Genomic DNA, 17,623 nt, shown 5'->3' with positions numbered 1-17,623 from the left:
AGCTGAAACGTATTTGTTATAAAAGACTGTTAAAGATCGGTCTTAAGCTAAAATTGTCTTTAGCCAACTCATCATTACTCCAAGCAATGCCGGGTACTACAATGAGTATTAAACAAAAAATAGTTATTTATTATTAATATAATATCTAATAGAGCACAATACCTCCAATCATCCCAGGTTAAGAACCACTCACTTAAAACACAAACATTATTTTGAATAATTTTTGATTGCACCACTTTCATTAGGTTTTATTTAGAAAACTCGTAAAATGACGTCTCAGTTCATTTAGTATTTAGGAGCCTTTTAATAAATGTAGTTAAAAATCTTATTTTATAAAAAAACAACATCAAAAAATCAAATATATAAAGGTCATGTAAAATAATTTCATGTATCTTAATGTATGACAATCAGATTATAAAAGGAATAGCGGGGTAGACGCAGTTTTATTCTAGAGGTGAGATTCTAAAGGGTTCTTGGAAGTCCAGTCAGTCAATATTATGTGTTGTAGCACTAACAAAAATGGTTTGACAGATTCAGCTCTTGAGTTTTTATTATTGCAATTTATGAACATCAGTTCATAGCTCCAATTTCTAATTTACAAAAAACAATTTTGTTTATTTATTTTCACAATTTTAAATTTGCAAAACTCTTTGAATAACTATATGGAAAATGATGCTATCATTGGCGCCTTGTAAGTATTCTACATTGATGCAGTTTATCCAAATCAGTTAGGTCACAACAACATTTTTAATACTTCTGTGAAATAGCCCAAACTAGTTTTTAATTAACTGATCATTAGATTAAGGATATGAGAGCGATCACTCAATCGATGAAAAAATTGTTCACTTCAACTTTTTTGAGAAAAATTGCTCTGTTCTGTGTGAAAATTGCTCATTTTCTAATATGGTATCAAATAATTATAACCAATTGGGATTCTAGTTAGATTACAACTCAGCTTTTTATGATTCTATGATCATAATTTTCAAGGAAAAATCTACCTCCGAAAACCTCCTTCTTTAGGCTCTCTTTTTGAAGGTAAAACTTTAAATTTGTTTTGTAAGCGAATAGAAATTTAAATTACTCAACATTAATTAATTATTGAATTAGTAAGTGTTCATATTTCAAAGGACCACTCTGTAGAACGGCAACATGCTGAAAATGGCCTGAAAGGCCTCAATTTTTACCAACACCAGTTTTTTAATGTCCCCAGCAGATCATATCCTTATGCTGGGGAAAAAAGCATTAGCCCAGAAACAGGACAGTCTAATGTATATAGATATATATGACATCTGAACAATTTTGATGATTCAGATTCATTCAATGCTTAAGGTAAAATAATAAAAAAGATTTCCGTCTTATCTATGACAAAAATCCTTCATTTTTGAAGGACATAAATGTCCTTCTTAAATATTCTTTGGTCAAATTATTTTTTTATTTCATTTTTTATCATTTCATTTCTTCATCTCCCAAGAGATAACCTGTCTCTTTTAAAAAACTTATCCAATGTAAATTGTATATATATAATATATATTGTCTTTAAACCTTAAACACCGTATAAATTATTTTTTTATACATGCGTTTTGAGAGCATATATTTGAGCAGCTTGACAATACAGGGTGTCCACGATAAATTGGAACTATCTTAAAATTCAACCTGCTTGATAAAAATGGAATTTGGAGTGTATTTGTTAATATGAAAAAGTTCGACATGATATTGAACAATAAATTTATTCAACATGTCCTCCCTCAGCAGCCACCATCTTCTCCATCCTGCCCTTAAAGGAATTGCATGCCCGGATGACTTCCGCAGAATCGACAGCATTCCACTCCCTCGTAATGGAGCCCTTCAGGGCAACGAAGCTCTTGTGGCTGACCTTGCACACCTCCCTCTCCAACTTCCCTTACCAATAGTAATCACACGGATTGAGGTCGGGTGAGTTGAAGGGCCAGGTGTTCCGATCCCAGAAAGTGATGTCGTGGGAGTTGAAGAGGTTAGTGGTCCTCATGGTGATGTGTGCGGGTGCTGAGTCTTGTTGGAATATGAACTCCCTCGCAGCGGCCGTATCCTTCATCCAGGGGATGACGAGCTCCTCTATGACTTTGCAGTACCTTATCGCGTTAACCCTTTCCTTAGGGTTGCAGAAGAAAGGAGGCATCACCTCACCGGTGCTGCAGATGACACCCAGGGTCGTCACGGAAGCTGGGAACTTTGTGGTGAAGACCGCACGGACCTTTTCTCTCTCCTTGGCCAGCCACCTGTCATTCTGGACGTTGTAGCTTCTATCGACAGTCCAGTTCTTCTCGGTGGAGAAGAAGATTCCTCCATGGCTCTTCAGGTCATTGAGGAGACGCTTACCGTTGGTGAGCCTGGTGGCCTTCATGGATGCCGTGAGGATGTGTTGTCTGGCCATTCGGTATGACCTGTACCCGAGGTCCGCATTCACAGCCTTGGAAACCAACTGCTTGCCTACTCTATGGTTCTTGGCCAACCTGGACAAGGAAGTCCCCGGTGAAGCCTTGATGGACTTCCAGAGGCCTTCAAGGAAGTGGGGTGTGCGGATTCGTTCACTTCTCATGTTGTGGGCCTTGCAGCAGACCTCCCCCTCAACCTCCCAGGCATTGAAGACCCGGTACACCGTGGTCTTGGGGTAGTTAAGAAGCTTGTAGATAGCAGAGGGCTTGTTTCCTGCGCGAGCCAATTCGAGGATGGCGTCTCTCCTTGCTTGTTCCATGATGACTATTGTTTGTTTTCAAAACTATTGTGGTGGAAGTTATAGTGTATTCTTCACGCAACCCTTTTATATTAGTTTGACTGAACCCCGAATATCCACATTATGGATCTGGATGAAGTTGAAAGTAGTTCCAATTTTTCGTGAACACCCTGTATATTGTCTCAAAAACTTCCTAAATGCAATTGAAAATGTATATTCATTGGATCAGTACATTATAAAAAAATGCAAATTTCTTATTTATGACCTTCTACAGGGTCGTTCAGGTAAATGCAGACTTTAACTGCATCCTGATCAATAAGGGAAGTAAGTAGAGGTTGCAAATTTTATAAACAAGTTCTAATAATGCAAAAGAAAAAAGTCATAAAATGTTTTTGCCATTTTTGCCAATCATTCCCTCGATACAAGGGCTAACGGATTAGTGGGCCTTGACAACGTCCTCGGGGAGATTTTGTTCAGGTTCTTGATGACGGAGGCTTTCAAGAAGCTGGGGCTGTTTTGTGAATTGGCAGAGACCTTCCTCTCTAACTCCAACAAAAAGAAGTAATTCATGGGATCATATATCCTTCATTGGCCTTATCTTTTGTCAAAGGTATAATTGGTCAGACCGGAGTTCGCAGTACCTGTCCACATACACCCTACATGTCTTTTGTAGAGGGGGTATTAATTCAACCCGAGGTCAGTGTTTATGGCCCTAGTGATTGTGGCACGGCTTACTTGGCGCATTTTTGCAAGAGCGTTAATCGGAGTACCAAGAAATGACTTTGAGGAACAATGCAGGCCTACAAGGAATAAGGATTGGACGTTTTTTATCACTCTGGAACTTGTTGGCTTTTCTCTTATATGTCTTCTCCACAATTCAGTGGTTGCAGAAGTCGTTCACTGTCTCTTTGTCCGAAATAACTGTTAAGATAAAAATTTATAATTGAAAAAAAAGTGAAAAAGACTAACCCTTACTGAATTTGTAGCTATGCACTTTAAAAAATGTGAAAAACAATACATTTGACTCTTATTTTTACTCTGACAAATTATTTTATAGAATTTAAGAGTAAGTTACTCATTTGGGAAAAGGAAAAATTTGCAAAAAATATATTTAAATTGTGGAGATTCGAATTTATTTTCTTTGTTACGCTAAATGATTATTATGAATAATTCAGAAGCCTTATTTATATGAATTTTTTTTTTGCCAAAAAGTTGTTCCTAACCTAATAAAGTGTAAAAATACTCCAAAAAGTCCTTAAAAAATTGTCGAAAATTATATTTAATGACTTAAAAAAATTATGGTTATTTAAATTTTTTCGCTTTTTTTAAGAACATTAAATTTCGGTAATCTATAAAAATTTATTAATTATTTTTAAGGAAAATAACAAATTTACTATTATGATGAATATGACCTTTTTCAATTATAGGTCTAAATGAAGATGATTCCATTTAAATACCACTATAATCTTTTGCAAAATCATAGTATATAAGTAAGTTAAACTTATAACAAAAAATTGAAAAAATCAAACCTCAAGCATGGCTGGGGAGCCATTTTAAATATTTCGCAATATTATTTTTGCATGGTCTTTTTCCTTTAATATTATTTTTTCAAAAAAAAGTTAAATTAAAGCACTTCAATAACTTGTAAGTATTTTAAAAGCAAACATTTTGAAAAAGAGATTGATTGTGTATGGATTAATGTTCATCTTCATTTCGAGTATCCTTCGAAAAGGGTCAAACTTTGAAAGATTTCGTAACGGAGCCTCATGCTCCACTAAATATAAAATTTTGTTTGTTGTAAACGCGATTGTTGGGGTTTAATCTTGAAATTCCAGACCGGTCTGAGATCTTTAATGTTTTTATAAGAACAAACTAATTTGGTCTGGATCGGTCATTTAGTAAAATTTGGTCTACATTAAAAAAAGTGTGACAAAAAATATTTTTTTTTTAGAAAAAAAAAACATTATAGGGGTTGTTATGGTCGAAAAACTTCAGGGGTTAAGTAATACACCAAATACTAAATACTAAGTTGATGAGCAATTATGAATAATTGAAGGAAGTTAGCAATAATAAAACAAGGATTAATGAAACAGGTGGATAGAGAGATGATATTACCTTTTTTCAACATCTTAAACACGTCTTATGTCATTTAAATATTATAAATGAGTTCTTTTAGATAAAATTTCAAAAGATTTCCATTTTATGTAATGTAAGTTCAAACTCTCACGCTATTTTAGCTCCTTTTAGTTTTATTTCAAATCCTGATAGGTGAAGCAGGCTGTTGGCGAACTCTACATTTATTTCTTAAGTATAGTATGCATTTTGGCTCCGTAATGAAGATTTTAATGGGTTATCAGTAGCTCTAAATGAGTATCCAACAAGACGAGTTTATCAAATCGATGATTTTTTTTCATATTTGTATTTTTTAATTCAATGCCCAACTCTTTTTTTTTTACAATAATATCTGTGTCGCTTTTCCCATTTTCCGCTCCTTATGTTTTTAAGTTAATATAACTATTAATATACAACTAAGAAATTTAATAGCGTGTGCTCCCTCAAAACGGGCTTTTACCCTCTTCTTCTTCCTTCTCTTACCGCTTCTCCCTTGGTTCTTTTTCTTCTTACAGTAGTTGTTACTCTAGTAGAAATTGTAGTTGTAAAAAATATACATTCAGTACACTCTAAGACCTCAAAGGTGCGTGACAGAGAAGAATATATCTGTCATTGATTGTGAAACATTCATACAATTGTGATCCATAAAAAAAATAAAGAGCTCAAAAATGATCATTATCCAAGAGCCTTACACTTAGAAAGCCCTCATATTCACTAATAGACGTTAAATATTCTCAAAATACTTTATAAAAAGAAGGGTGATCAAGATCGCAGTACAAGCGGAAATGGGACGAATCGAGTCTTTGACACTAATGATACTCCTATTTTCATGGGAAAGCTGTTTTGGAAAGATCCCAGACTATGGTAAGGCGTATTATTAATTAAATGAAAAATAAACATAAAAACAATCTTGAGCAAGAATTAAGAAAAGGACAACTTATAAATTTTTTTCCATCGTAATTATTAACGACCAAATATTCCATGGACATAATTCCATTAATTATATATAGTGATGTGTCACGAGCAAAACTCACAAATTGGTAATCGAGCTTTATGAAGTAAACACACACGAAAAAAAAAAAAACCACAAAAATTCGATTATTTACTCATAACTCGTCAAAAAATATGTTTTCTTCCAAATAATTCCATTCAAAATATTATTTTTTGACTGACAAATTTGTTAGCATCTAATAAGTTTAAGGTCGTGTAAGGGGCGACCACAGGAGCTACACTGAATGGGCTGTAGTCCTCCTGAATCAATGTGTTTTTGTCTTTATTACCTCAAAATTATCAATCAGGCAAAATTTGTACGTGCAGTACAAACGAGAATAATGAGTAATACATCGAGGAACGAGTATAGCTTGTAGTTCCTCGAGATATTTTTTTTAAAACTCAAAATACTCAAACTCCAAAATTTAGGTCGCGGCGCATCACTAACTAAATATAAGGTCTTTTATTCAAATTTCTGATAAATGTTTTAACATCCAATAATGTTACCTGTGATCTACAAGCCTTAATTGATAAATATCACTTTAATTGAACCTGAGTATATCGCTTTTCAACTACATAAAATCAATTATTTTTTCATAATTTAATTATGAGAAAAAATTTATGGTAATTAAGTTCAATTTGTTATATATGGTCAGTTGTAAGTTTTTAATTCAAATTTCTAGGATGCATTGAGATATTTAAGCATGTTACCTAAAGTTTAGAGCCTTCATTTGATTTATAGTACTTTATTTAGAGCTGATATTTTTATTTTAAATCTTGATTATTACTTAATTAGTATGATGAATTTCTCCAAATTGAAGTGTAATTTGTAACATATTTCAGTCCATAATTATCCTTGCATTTATATTTCTGTGATGAGTTAAGATACACAAGTATTAAACATATAGCTTGTAGCCTACACTTGACTTAGCCCCGATATGTTATTTACAAAAGTAAATTATTTTTTATTATTTAATTTTGAGAAATAATTTCTACTAATTTAAGTGCAATTAGCAACATATGACTTTATTTTGATCAATGATGGGCTTTGTATCAAAATTTTGGGATGAAATAAGACACCCAAGTATAATATCTACGATTCAAAGCCTACACTTGACTTATTGGATTAAAATTAGCCCGGAAATGAACTTTTTTTAGATCGTTCAACTTCTAATTATTTATTTGTGAAGATGATTTTTATCATTTGAATAGTAAACTTGGCGATCATTAGCAGGATAATAAAAATGTATTCCAAACATACTTTTCATTGTGAAGATGGATTTTTATCATTTGGATATTAAACTTGGCGATCATTAGCAGGATAATAAAAATGTACTCCAAACATACTTTTCAGAAATTCAATCTGGCCTGCTTTTTTTGTTGAAGGAAAAGATGGCTAAATTTTAATGAATACCGTCTGCTTTCTAACTTGGTACTCCCCCTTTGCCATGGAGATATCTTCCTGTATAATAATTATAATCATCATCTCATTACTTTTTTTGTTCCTGTAGATTTCAGTCATTTTATTCCATTCTATAAAAAAAAAGGAGAGAGTTTAACTAAATATGCAAATGAGTTGGACATCCCTGAATTTATTTTCCATTCCAATAATGAGATTCTTATTTTTTTATTTTAAATTTTTATATGCGAAAAAGAAGCATGACTTTTTAAAACATTTATTTGTCTTCATCGTATTAAGGATTTCACCATATGCCTTATTAGTGTTGGATTCGAAACCTACTTGAACTCAAAAGAAGCTCAACTTAACTAAAGTCATCAATTTCATGACTCAAATTCGCCTCGCAAAATATTATTTGAAAAACTGCAATAAACTCAAAAGATTAAAACTCGAAATATTATTCGAGTGTAGATTAATATTATCTTTAGTCTAAAGATAGAACAGATACACATTTTATTGGATCAGTTCATATCTTTAGACATATGTATTTGAGTTAATTGTCGGGCATGAAGCATTCAGATCCAGATCCAAAACCAAAATTACAGAGATACTTGTCTCAAATTTTATTAGCCTTTTTTTTTCATTATAAAATCAGTCAAATGCACAGAATAATACAGTTGTTTCAAATTACAAATAATCATCGATAAAAAATGGAGTTTTTTCCCTCTTATTTTTAAATGAATCAAATATTTAAAAGTTGTGAAAAGATGGAGAACCCCCCCTTTACACACTAAAAAAATGAAATATAATATAGTTTAAAAGTCTATTGAGTCCATATATATCACGATTGGTTTAAAAGACTCAAAACAAGATGAGTCTTTCTTGATTTGTAGATTATTCTAAGAGTATTTGCTATTACCCCTTTGACTTTAAATAAATTTTATGAACATTTTATCTATAGTTTGGACCTTAATAAAATAATATCCGGATTAAGTTTATATGGTTACTGATTACTCTGGCCAAAGCAATGAATAACTCAATGTTATTACTATTAAAATGTTATTGTTGTAACAATAACAATGGGCACGTCGTTACCTGTACTGTATCTCCCAACCTCTCTTTAAAAAACAAAACACAAAAAAAAACACACACAAAGCCCTAAAATCTGTCTGTACTTAGTCAATTCTTCCAACTATGGAATTAATCAGAACTAATTCGTATCCAACCAATCCCTGCTAACAACACTGATTTTGAGGAAGAGAGAAGAAGAAATAACGACTCCTGACAACCAAATACCGAAGATAGATTTTTTTGTGGTAGCGAGGTAAGGCCATGTGGAATAACTATTTGATGCAGCTATTTATGTAGATGTGACTCCAAGCACTAAAATTAGGGAATAGAAATGCAACTATCTTTTTTTTTCCATTAGGATTAAGTATTAAACAATACTATAAAATTTGCAAGATCCAAAAAATCCCTAAATTATTTTTATGATCCATAAAACTAACAATACCCCAAGATGGTTCAGGTCTTGGATCTTTTCGAATTGTACAAATTTGCTCATATCGTCCCCAGTTACTTTAGATCCGGCTTGCAAATCCCGCCCTATCTCTGCCCAGTTTTTTTTACATGTTGAGTCATTCCTCATAAACTTTGTTGTCATGCCCTACATGCCTTTCCAAACTTGTTTGAGCAAGTCATTAAATACTTGTACATTCCAGGAACTTCAGTTCCATGGGAGATACACTTTTGTACTGCTGGGGAAATTCTATCAAAAAGGGGAAATATAATTGGTATTGATGAAGTTGAAATGTTAATAACTATGCATGGTATGAACCTAAATTGTTCTAATTACATAGATAACACCTTTTTGAATGTATTTTTTATTAGGACAACCATTATCTGATTCAAAATAATTGACTGTATTATTATTGATCTAGTCAAACTTACATAATTGGTAAAATAGGATTTTATTTTATACTATGAAATATATTTTTTCAAGCCTGTACTCGAAAATGATTGGACCCAGTTCTCAAAAACTTCACCTCGATAATTTTTTTTATATATATTCGTAATAGTTTATTACTATAAGACAGTCAGAGTATTATAAACATTTTAAAAAAGGTAGACACTCCATATTCTAAATTATCACAAAAAGAGAAAAGAGAGGCGAAAAAGAAATACAAAATTTCAGCTGAAAAACATGATCAAAAATAGGATTTGACAAATTAGTAAAAAAAAATCTAATTAAAAAATATAAACGCATTTTACAAAACAAAATTCATAGAGAGAAGCGTAATCTATTTTTTTGTGGAGTATAATATTTTCATAAATTTCATTTAAAACATATTTTGTAATTTTGCAATGGATTTGGACCCAATTCTGACCAAAGGAGCCACGTCGTTAAAATCATATTTTTTTCCCTCGATAGTTATAACACACATCTAAAACTATGTTTCATATAAATTTCGTATACACATCTCCGATTCCCTATAAATAATGTTTAATTGAGGGACTATAAATGATGAAGAATAAGCCAATTTTCAGGATAATACATCTTTCTAATGAATGTAAAAAGTATATGAGACATCCTAATTTTTTTCTGAACCAATATTTATGTCCATAACCTCATTTCAGGCTATAGCCTAAATTTAAACGTGGATCAAAATTTTGACTTTTTGAGTTGGAAAAATACAATTTAAGAAAACGTTATAATTTATATGGTGTCATTGAACGCACCAATGTTCCCAATTTTGTAAAACACAGAGCGTCATCCACAATCCATCTTTTAAATTGGTTTTAAAATATGCAGACTGAATTTTTCTTGTAGCCGAGTCTAAGCAATCTTCTTTGTTGGACATAATTAGTTCAGGCTACTAAATATGAAAATGGTATCAGAACTGTCTAGGATTTTCAGACCGAAAAATCTTAGTAATGATTATATTTATGGAATGATATTAAAGTAGTTGCTATCCGCTAGGGGTTGTACGAGGAAATTATAGGAGGAAGATCTTTGTAAATTCTAGAATATGCGAGTCCAACAACTCTTACTCAAAAACCCTGCTTTTTTTTTACAATTCAGTACAACTCCAAATGAGATGAATAACTTCAAATGAGGAATTTAGAGTTAAAAATAATGCATTAATAGAATATTCATCCATAATATGGTCTCATTTTTAACAAAAATTACTATTTGGTAAGACGTACTCTATGACATACAGTAAAGTCTAAGTGATCACAGATATTTTACTTTTAAATACATAAATGATGCATTATTCTAATATATCAAAATGAAATGATATCATCAATATATACATAGTTGGTAATTAATAAAATGACTGATGATGTAATCTAATAAAACGTATTGAGACGTGGAAAAGTTAATTAGTACAATGTCTTGATACAAATTACAATTTACACATAATTTGCGAATTGCAATTAGCGAATACATCTGTAGTTTGTCTGCTTTCAATTCACTTAAAAATGATAATTGAGCTGATATTTTTTTCCACTCTGCACTTATGTAAAAGATTTTTTTTAACCTTATCACATCAAGTCCTAGCGTGTAATTTGAAGTAATTCGATTAATTAGATGACTCAGTTTTGTTTGTTACAAGAGAAGCTGTTAGATTCAGCTAGTATATAATGAATTTTCAAATAGGCTTGGAGCTTTATAGACCTGGAATAAAGACTACATGTTTCTTTGTCCCAAAAAAGTAATTTTTTTAATTACTATAAACAATAGTAAAATTCGGTCTCAATATTTGGCGATATATATATTTTTTAAGCACCACACCACAAGTTTAAAGAAATATCTCTTCCTCACATGTTTGTATAACAAATTTTTGTCTTAATAATTATTTTTGACACAGATTTATAAAAAGTAAAACTCATTACTTACTGGGAAAATCGTTTAAAATGTTTATTTCTGAAGAACTATAAACGAAAAAACTATCTAAATACAAATTAAGTACTAAAAGATGTCTATTTATAAGGTAAATATAGGAAAAAGTGTCTATGACACAAGTGGGGGAAATAAAACAAATAACGTCATCAGGCTTCCATGTATCTCGAATTCAATGATTCAATTATGAAATGAAATTCTAGAGACCTGCAATAATCATGCATAATTTTTTTTTCTAACATGATTTGAATATGAAAGGAATGATTGGCTAAAAAATGAGTCAACGTCATTTTCCCTCAAATACTATAAGTAAGGAGGGGGGGAGGGGGGTCATGTATGAAAATAAAAAAAACTGAGTTTTAGCCCAATTGTTTCAGTATTCAAAGTGTTTTTCACAAAAATGATAAAATAAAAGATCATATTCTTATGTATTCCATGAGAAAATGAACTTGAATGAAACTTTTAAAATTCAACAACATGACTTTAAAATTCAAATTCTAAAGTTCAGCAACATAACTTTCAAATTGAAACTTTTAGAATCCCTTTAGAAATAGAGAATGTCGTTAGGAAAAAGTCATTTTCAAATGACTATAGAGGTAAAAAAAAACACTCTTTAAAGACAGACACTTTACAAACTCGACTATAATTAATATACAACAGAACATCAACTTAACAGGTCATCATAAAAATGGAACACCCTATTACAAACGCTGAAAAATTTAGAAGAAATTGATTTTTTTGTAGTCTTTGATCTATTTATATGTCCTCTAAACTATACTTCATAAACTTAAAATGTTGCATAACTATTGTTTTAAGCATAAAATGGCTTTAATGGTTCACAATATTCCCAAGTTTCTTTTTATTACTTTGAATATAAATTAAAATAGTTCACATTCATGTGTTTAAAAATAATTAAGGGTAGGGGGTGGTTGTTTTTGGCCTGAAATAAAAAAATATTTCTTCTATAATGTTTAAAAGATGCTCTTGCAATCAAAAAGTAAGGTTATAATTGAATTGGACTTTAACGCCCTCCCCTAGTTTATGACGTAAAATCATTCTGTGTTTGTAGAATAATTAAGGTGAGGCAAATATCCCAAATTGGCTCAAACAAGCTTAATTTTTTTTGGTACTGTGTGTATATATATGAGTATCTAATGAACAAACCCGTGGAAATTCCCTGAAATAATTTAATATTGACCTAGAGTATACAATGCTGATGAAAGAATATATGTGAAACGCTATACAAATAACATTTTTGAGTTTTTAAATGCACTTACTAATTGTTTACTGATAATACATATTTACAGATCAAAAAAGTAAGTGACCAGAAAATAAGGGTCTTAAAAAGTATTTTTGAAGGTTTTGACCAACAAAGTCAATGTATTAAAACCGAAGAAACTATATTAAAATACATGGTTGATCATATCAATTGATACATATTTGATTATTTTCATTTTTTCATTAGTAAAATTAATAAAAAAGGTTATGTGATTGCATTTATTTTAAAAAACCATATAAAAATATTACTTGGCATAACTTTTATTGTATATGTGATCCCTCAGTTCTAATATTTGCCTCAATACGACGCCAACATCCCTTGGAGGCCTGGATTATCTAGTCATACTCGACCTTGGCCCACTCCTCCTTGATGGAAGACTGGACACTCCTGCGAGGAGTAGCACACACCCTTTCCTCCAGACGCGCTTAGATAGAGTAGTCGAAGGGGTTCGCGTCTGGAGAAGAGAGCATCCACGTGTTCAGGTTCAAAAGTTCGGACAATTATTGCTCAGGAAGGCCGGGGTTTTAGCCGTGCAATGACACGGAGTTCCGTCTTGAGTGAAAAAAAAGTTGTCCCTCCACTTTTCTCTCGCCCAAGATAGCATTTTCTTATCCAGAAGTTCGATGTAAGGATCTGAATTGAGGTACTTCTTCCTCTTTAAAAAAAGGAAAGGCAGACTTCGCCTGTGGTGGTCACTGGATTTTTTGGTTCTGAAGACATGTCGCAGTGAAGCTGAGACATTATCTGGATGATTGGTTGTGATGTAGTGGCTGTTCTACCCAAAGGTACTCCACATAGACAAAAAATTATAATATTATAAATGATAATATCTTTTTAGCTATTTCATCCATTTTGCATTTGTAAATGTCAATTAAAATGCTTCGTATATATGTTAGTTCAGTACGTGAAAAAAAAAATAGATTAACTTATTTAATTAATCTTAAGAACATTAGTTTTGTGTCTCAACAATAAATAATTTCTCATTCTTATACGTACTTAAAAAATTAACCTTTCATTTTTGAATCATATTTTTATTAAATAAGTACATACTCTTTAGAAATTATGAGGTTGCATGTGGTATATAACAAAACAGCATATATTACTTTAGTAAGCAACACATACTCTTCAACAAAGACAGAGCAGATCTTTGTTTCCTCGGATCAGACATAAATATTCGGATAAATTTATGGTGAGATCCGAAACCCAAATTAGATAAATACTTGTATCGAACTTTATAATCATTCCAAAACAATGAAACCCCAAAGGTGTAATTATTGTTACAATAACATTGGACAAGATGTTACTTATACTGTATCTCGCAACCTCTCATACAAAAAGAAACCAAAGAAAGGCCTAAAATCTGTTGGTAGTTAGCCAATTCTTCCAACTATGGAATTATTACTCAATTATTGACCATTCAATACAAAGTAAACAGTGTTTAGAGGTAAAGAAAAAGAAGCATCATCAGCTGACAACCATATATAATGCGTTTTTTTGTGTGTGTTTGTGAGATAACACCGTATAAAATAACCCCGGGCACCGCGTTATCTCACAAACCCAAAAATATACTATGAAACGACGTCTCTAAATGGAAAACGCGCTTGGGACAAATTATGCTCTTGAACTCTGTGAAAATATACATTATTTATGAATTTCCAAGAAGATTCGTAGGTCAGATGTGGTAAATGCAATACAATAATGTTTACTTATACTGAATCACTGCAACTCCATTTGACCTATAAAAGTCAAATTAGAAAATGTATATATAAGTAATGAGTACTTTGTTGTTAGCTGTTGATGTTTCTGCTTCTCACCTCCTAATCAATGTTCGGAATTTGTTGAATTTGAATTGGTTCCTTTTAAGCTGTTAGCCATTTTTGTTAACTATTAAATTGTTATTCAAAATTGGGAAGCTTTTTAAGATACGGGAAATTCCTTGGAGCATTTTTTTAACATCTGTAAAAAGTTCGAATACTAGAAGCCGGCTTGGCTATCAGATCTTTTCGAGTAATAAAAGTTTACTTATACCGTACCCGGGTACTTCGTATCCGAGTTTACGACGCGTTCTAATTGTATAATATACGAACAATTCTTAGAGTTACTCTTGGATGACATTTAATTAAAAATAAAATCTAGTTAAAATTGTTTTATAGAATTTGAGGTATAGGAAATCCCAGTTCACTAACAAAGGTCTGGTCGAGTCATATATATATAACATAGAATTTTGATCTCAAATAGAAAATATATTCCAATTATTTTTTGACAGAGCAAAAGCCTAATATTCTAACAAACCTGTTATAATAGTCATTGTAAGTAACCTAGAAAAGGTAGGAAATCTCGTCTCAAAATACTTGGAATATACATATAAGTACTTTGTGATTAATTTTTATATTTGGAGTAGAAGTATATATGAATATAATTACTCTTAATTAACTATAAATTAATTCGTTATGTTCCTACGTATAAATTATGATAATTTATTTATTATTTCTACTATTTAATTAAATATTCTCTATACACTCTACTCAGAGTGGGATCCTAAGCCTTGCAGTAACATGAGTAAGTTACATGTTAAAACAGTATTTTTATGGAATCAAGCAAAGACAACACAAAGCAAATTTGTAAATTACTTAAGTACAGTAATTAGTTCTGTAAATTTTTTATTCATTATGTCTTCCTTTACAAGCAGTAACAGCCTTAAAACCCCACCGAATAGATTGGCAGCTGTTGACGAGAAAGGTCGTGTTCATGGAATATCATACTGTCATGATGGTTGCTCGGAGTGAATCCAAATTTGGATAAGAAGTGCACCAAATATTCTTCACCAATACCACCCTAAACAGTAAAGGCAAGGGGGTAGAGGTCAGGGCTAATGGAAGCCAAAATGATAATGGAAGGAAGTCAGCCATACTTTTACTGCACAATTTTGGGTTGTTCTTGGCTACTGACGTGGCCTTTTTGTTATTGCTCTGACCTTTCTAAACTTAAAGACATGGGATAAAAATAAAATTGGGGTTTTCTTTTGTTCTGGCAGTCATTTGATTGCCTACTGAAATCTGCAATAACAGCCTTGACAACGACAACGAACAAACTGACAACTCTTGCCGATGAAGAGCATGTCTAAGCCGTAGCACTTTATCATGATGGTAGCTCAGAGCGAATTTATCCACCAAGATGCTTAAGCTCCTGCAATTGAGTTCAAGGGTGGAGGAGGGTCACATGGAGGCAGGAAAGAAGTTCGTCATATTACTACTTAGGTAGTCTGGATGAAGATGCCTAGGGTCTATGCATCCTTCTTGGCACTGACGTTTTGTTGATACCCCGACATTTATACACTTTAAAACATGGGAATAAAACAAAACATGTCTATTTTTGTTTAAGTTGGCCTTAGTTTGCGTAATGAACCTCGTATTTTAAAATAATGAGAATATTATCGTAATGAGTTGTGACAGCAAGTTTTGGGCTCCCACATTGCAAATAAGCTATTTAAGATAATTACGTTGTTACTAATGTAACATCAACTGTTATTCAATATATCTATATACTATTATTGTTAAAATTCAAAATTAAATTTTTGGCACCTAAAATTTATTATAAAGAATTAATATTTTATAGACATTTTCATAAATAATAAAATTATAACAATCACAAATTTAATGTTTTAAAATACCTTTCATTTCTATTCATTTTAATTGATATTTACAAGTGCAAAATGATTGAAATAGTTTTGGAAATATTACGAATTTAATATTGTGTGTAACGTTTTACACCAGTTCACTAACTACGTTACAGAAGGATGCTCACTAACAGAGGGTGAAGCAGTTTATAAACATAATCAATAATTGTCTTTTTAGTTAATTTGAATCAAAAAATTAGGAATTTCTATCAATAACTTTTTTTTAAAATATGAATCTATTTAGGAAGAGCTTAAAAAATATTAAAAATTATAAAAATCTTCAATTATTATCAATTAAAAAAAAGCAAAAACATTTTTCTTCTCAAAAATGGACATGGATTTTAGTTAAAAACTCAAAAATTACGACCATATATGTGTGGCAATAATATAAAAAAAGGTTATCATTTTTCAGATGAAGCAGAGAAAACCGCATTAAAAGTTTTTTACTTCAATGAACAGCCAAAGAGGATTCTTTAACAAGTCAAATACAATATTAAACTACTGAAAAACAGTCCCACAAGTCATTAATATGATTGATATTTGTTTAATTTTTTCAAGATCATATTATTTACATATTCAGTTTATTTGATCCAGCGGTATTTGAACACTAAATCGAATTTTGATATCACTAATATAATCAATTTCATTTGGTGAGTCATGTTCTTAACCAGCTAATTTCGCAACAGGAATACTTATACACCCTTCTTTAAAAATAATTTTCATGTCATGACGTCTCAGTATCTTTTAGGATCAGTGTTACCAAATAACCAATTTTGATGAGGTTTAGTTAACCTTAAAAACTGCCACTTCTAATGGACTTTATTACTTTTTTGAATTGATATAAATTATACTTCACATATCAACGGATATGTGTATCATACTGTCGTAATATTTGAGAAAAAGTATCCCAGTTTGCTTTTATGTTATCGCCACACATCATAACCTTGTGGGCTTTATAGAACTTAATCCGAAACTTGAAGAGATACGTCAAAGGATAAGAAAGGATATATCCCTACCCTCTATAAAACCATACTTCAGTTGTAGTCGTTACATATTTTTTCTTTTAAAAAGAGCCCATTAAAGCAGTTGCGGATTATCTTTAATCAAAATAAGTCTAAAGATATATAATTTTTTGAAAAAATGAGGAATCATCAATTAAATGAGCATGTACTAATAAAATTATCATTTTTGAGTGGATACATATTTTTTATAGAGAGTCCAAAGCAGGATTACTCCCCTTAATGAACCCTATTTAAAAAAACAACAAAAAAAAACATCTATATTAGAGAGCTTCGTAGTACAAGTATTTTTAAATTTTGATCGAAAATAGCATGGAAGAGTTTTTATATGGTAAAAAAATAACTTAGACAAAACTTCATTGTTAAGTTGTAAAAAAGTTATAACATGGACGAGCACGAGACTTTTTTTTTAATGTCTCTTAATTGGTCAGATGGAGTTGTACTCATTAATTATATCAGCAAACCTTATAATATTCATAATAGAGGTGTACGAGTTTAAAACGGACACTCCTTTAAATTTTACGGCTTGAAGGC

At 31.4% G+C, this 17,623-nt stretch overlaps 1 protein-coding gene across 2 annotated transcripts in view; it reads left to right on the top strand.

The window, feature by feature from the left end:
* Nucleotides 1-5,335: 5,335 nt before the first annotated feature.
* Nucleotides 5,336-17,623, top strand: part of LOC121116142 (putative receptor-type tyrosine-protein phosphatase mosPTP-1) — an 87,320-nt gene continuing 75,032 nt past the window's right edge. For both annotated transcript variants that reach the window (XM_040710375.2, XM_040710374.2), the window contains exon 1: nt 5,336-5,686. The gene's annotated coding sequence lies outside the window, so the exon portion shown is untranslated. The remainder of the gene's footprint in view (nt 5,687-17,623) is intronic.

Source organism: Lepeophtheirus salmonis, chromosome 4 (assembly GCF_016086655.4).
Source record: "Lepeophtheirus salmonis chromosome 4, UVic_Lsal_1.4, whole genome shotgun sequence".
Taxonomy (NCBI): Eukaryota; Metazoa; Arthropoda; class Copepoda; order Siphonostomatoida; family Caligidae; genus Lepeophtheirus; species Lepeophtheirus salmonis.
Note: the sequence above shows the minus strand (reverse complement) of the source record. Positions and strands in the feature narration are given on the sequence as shown.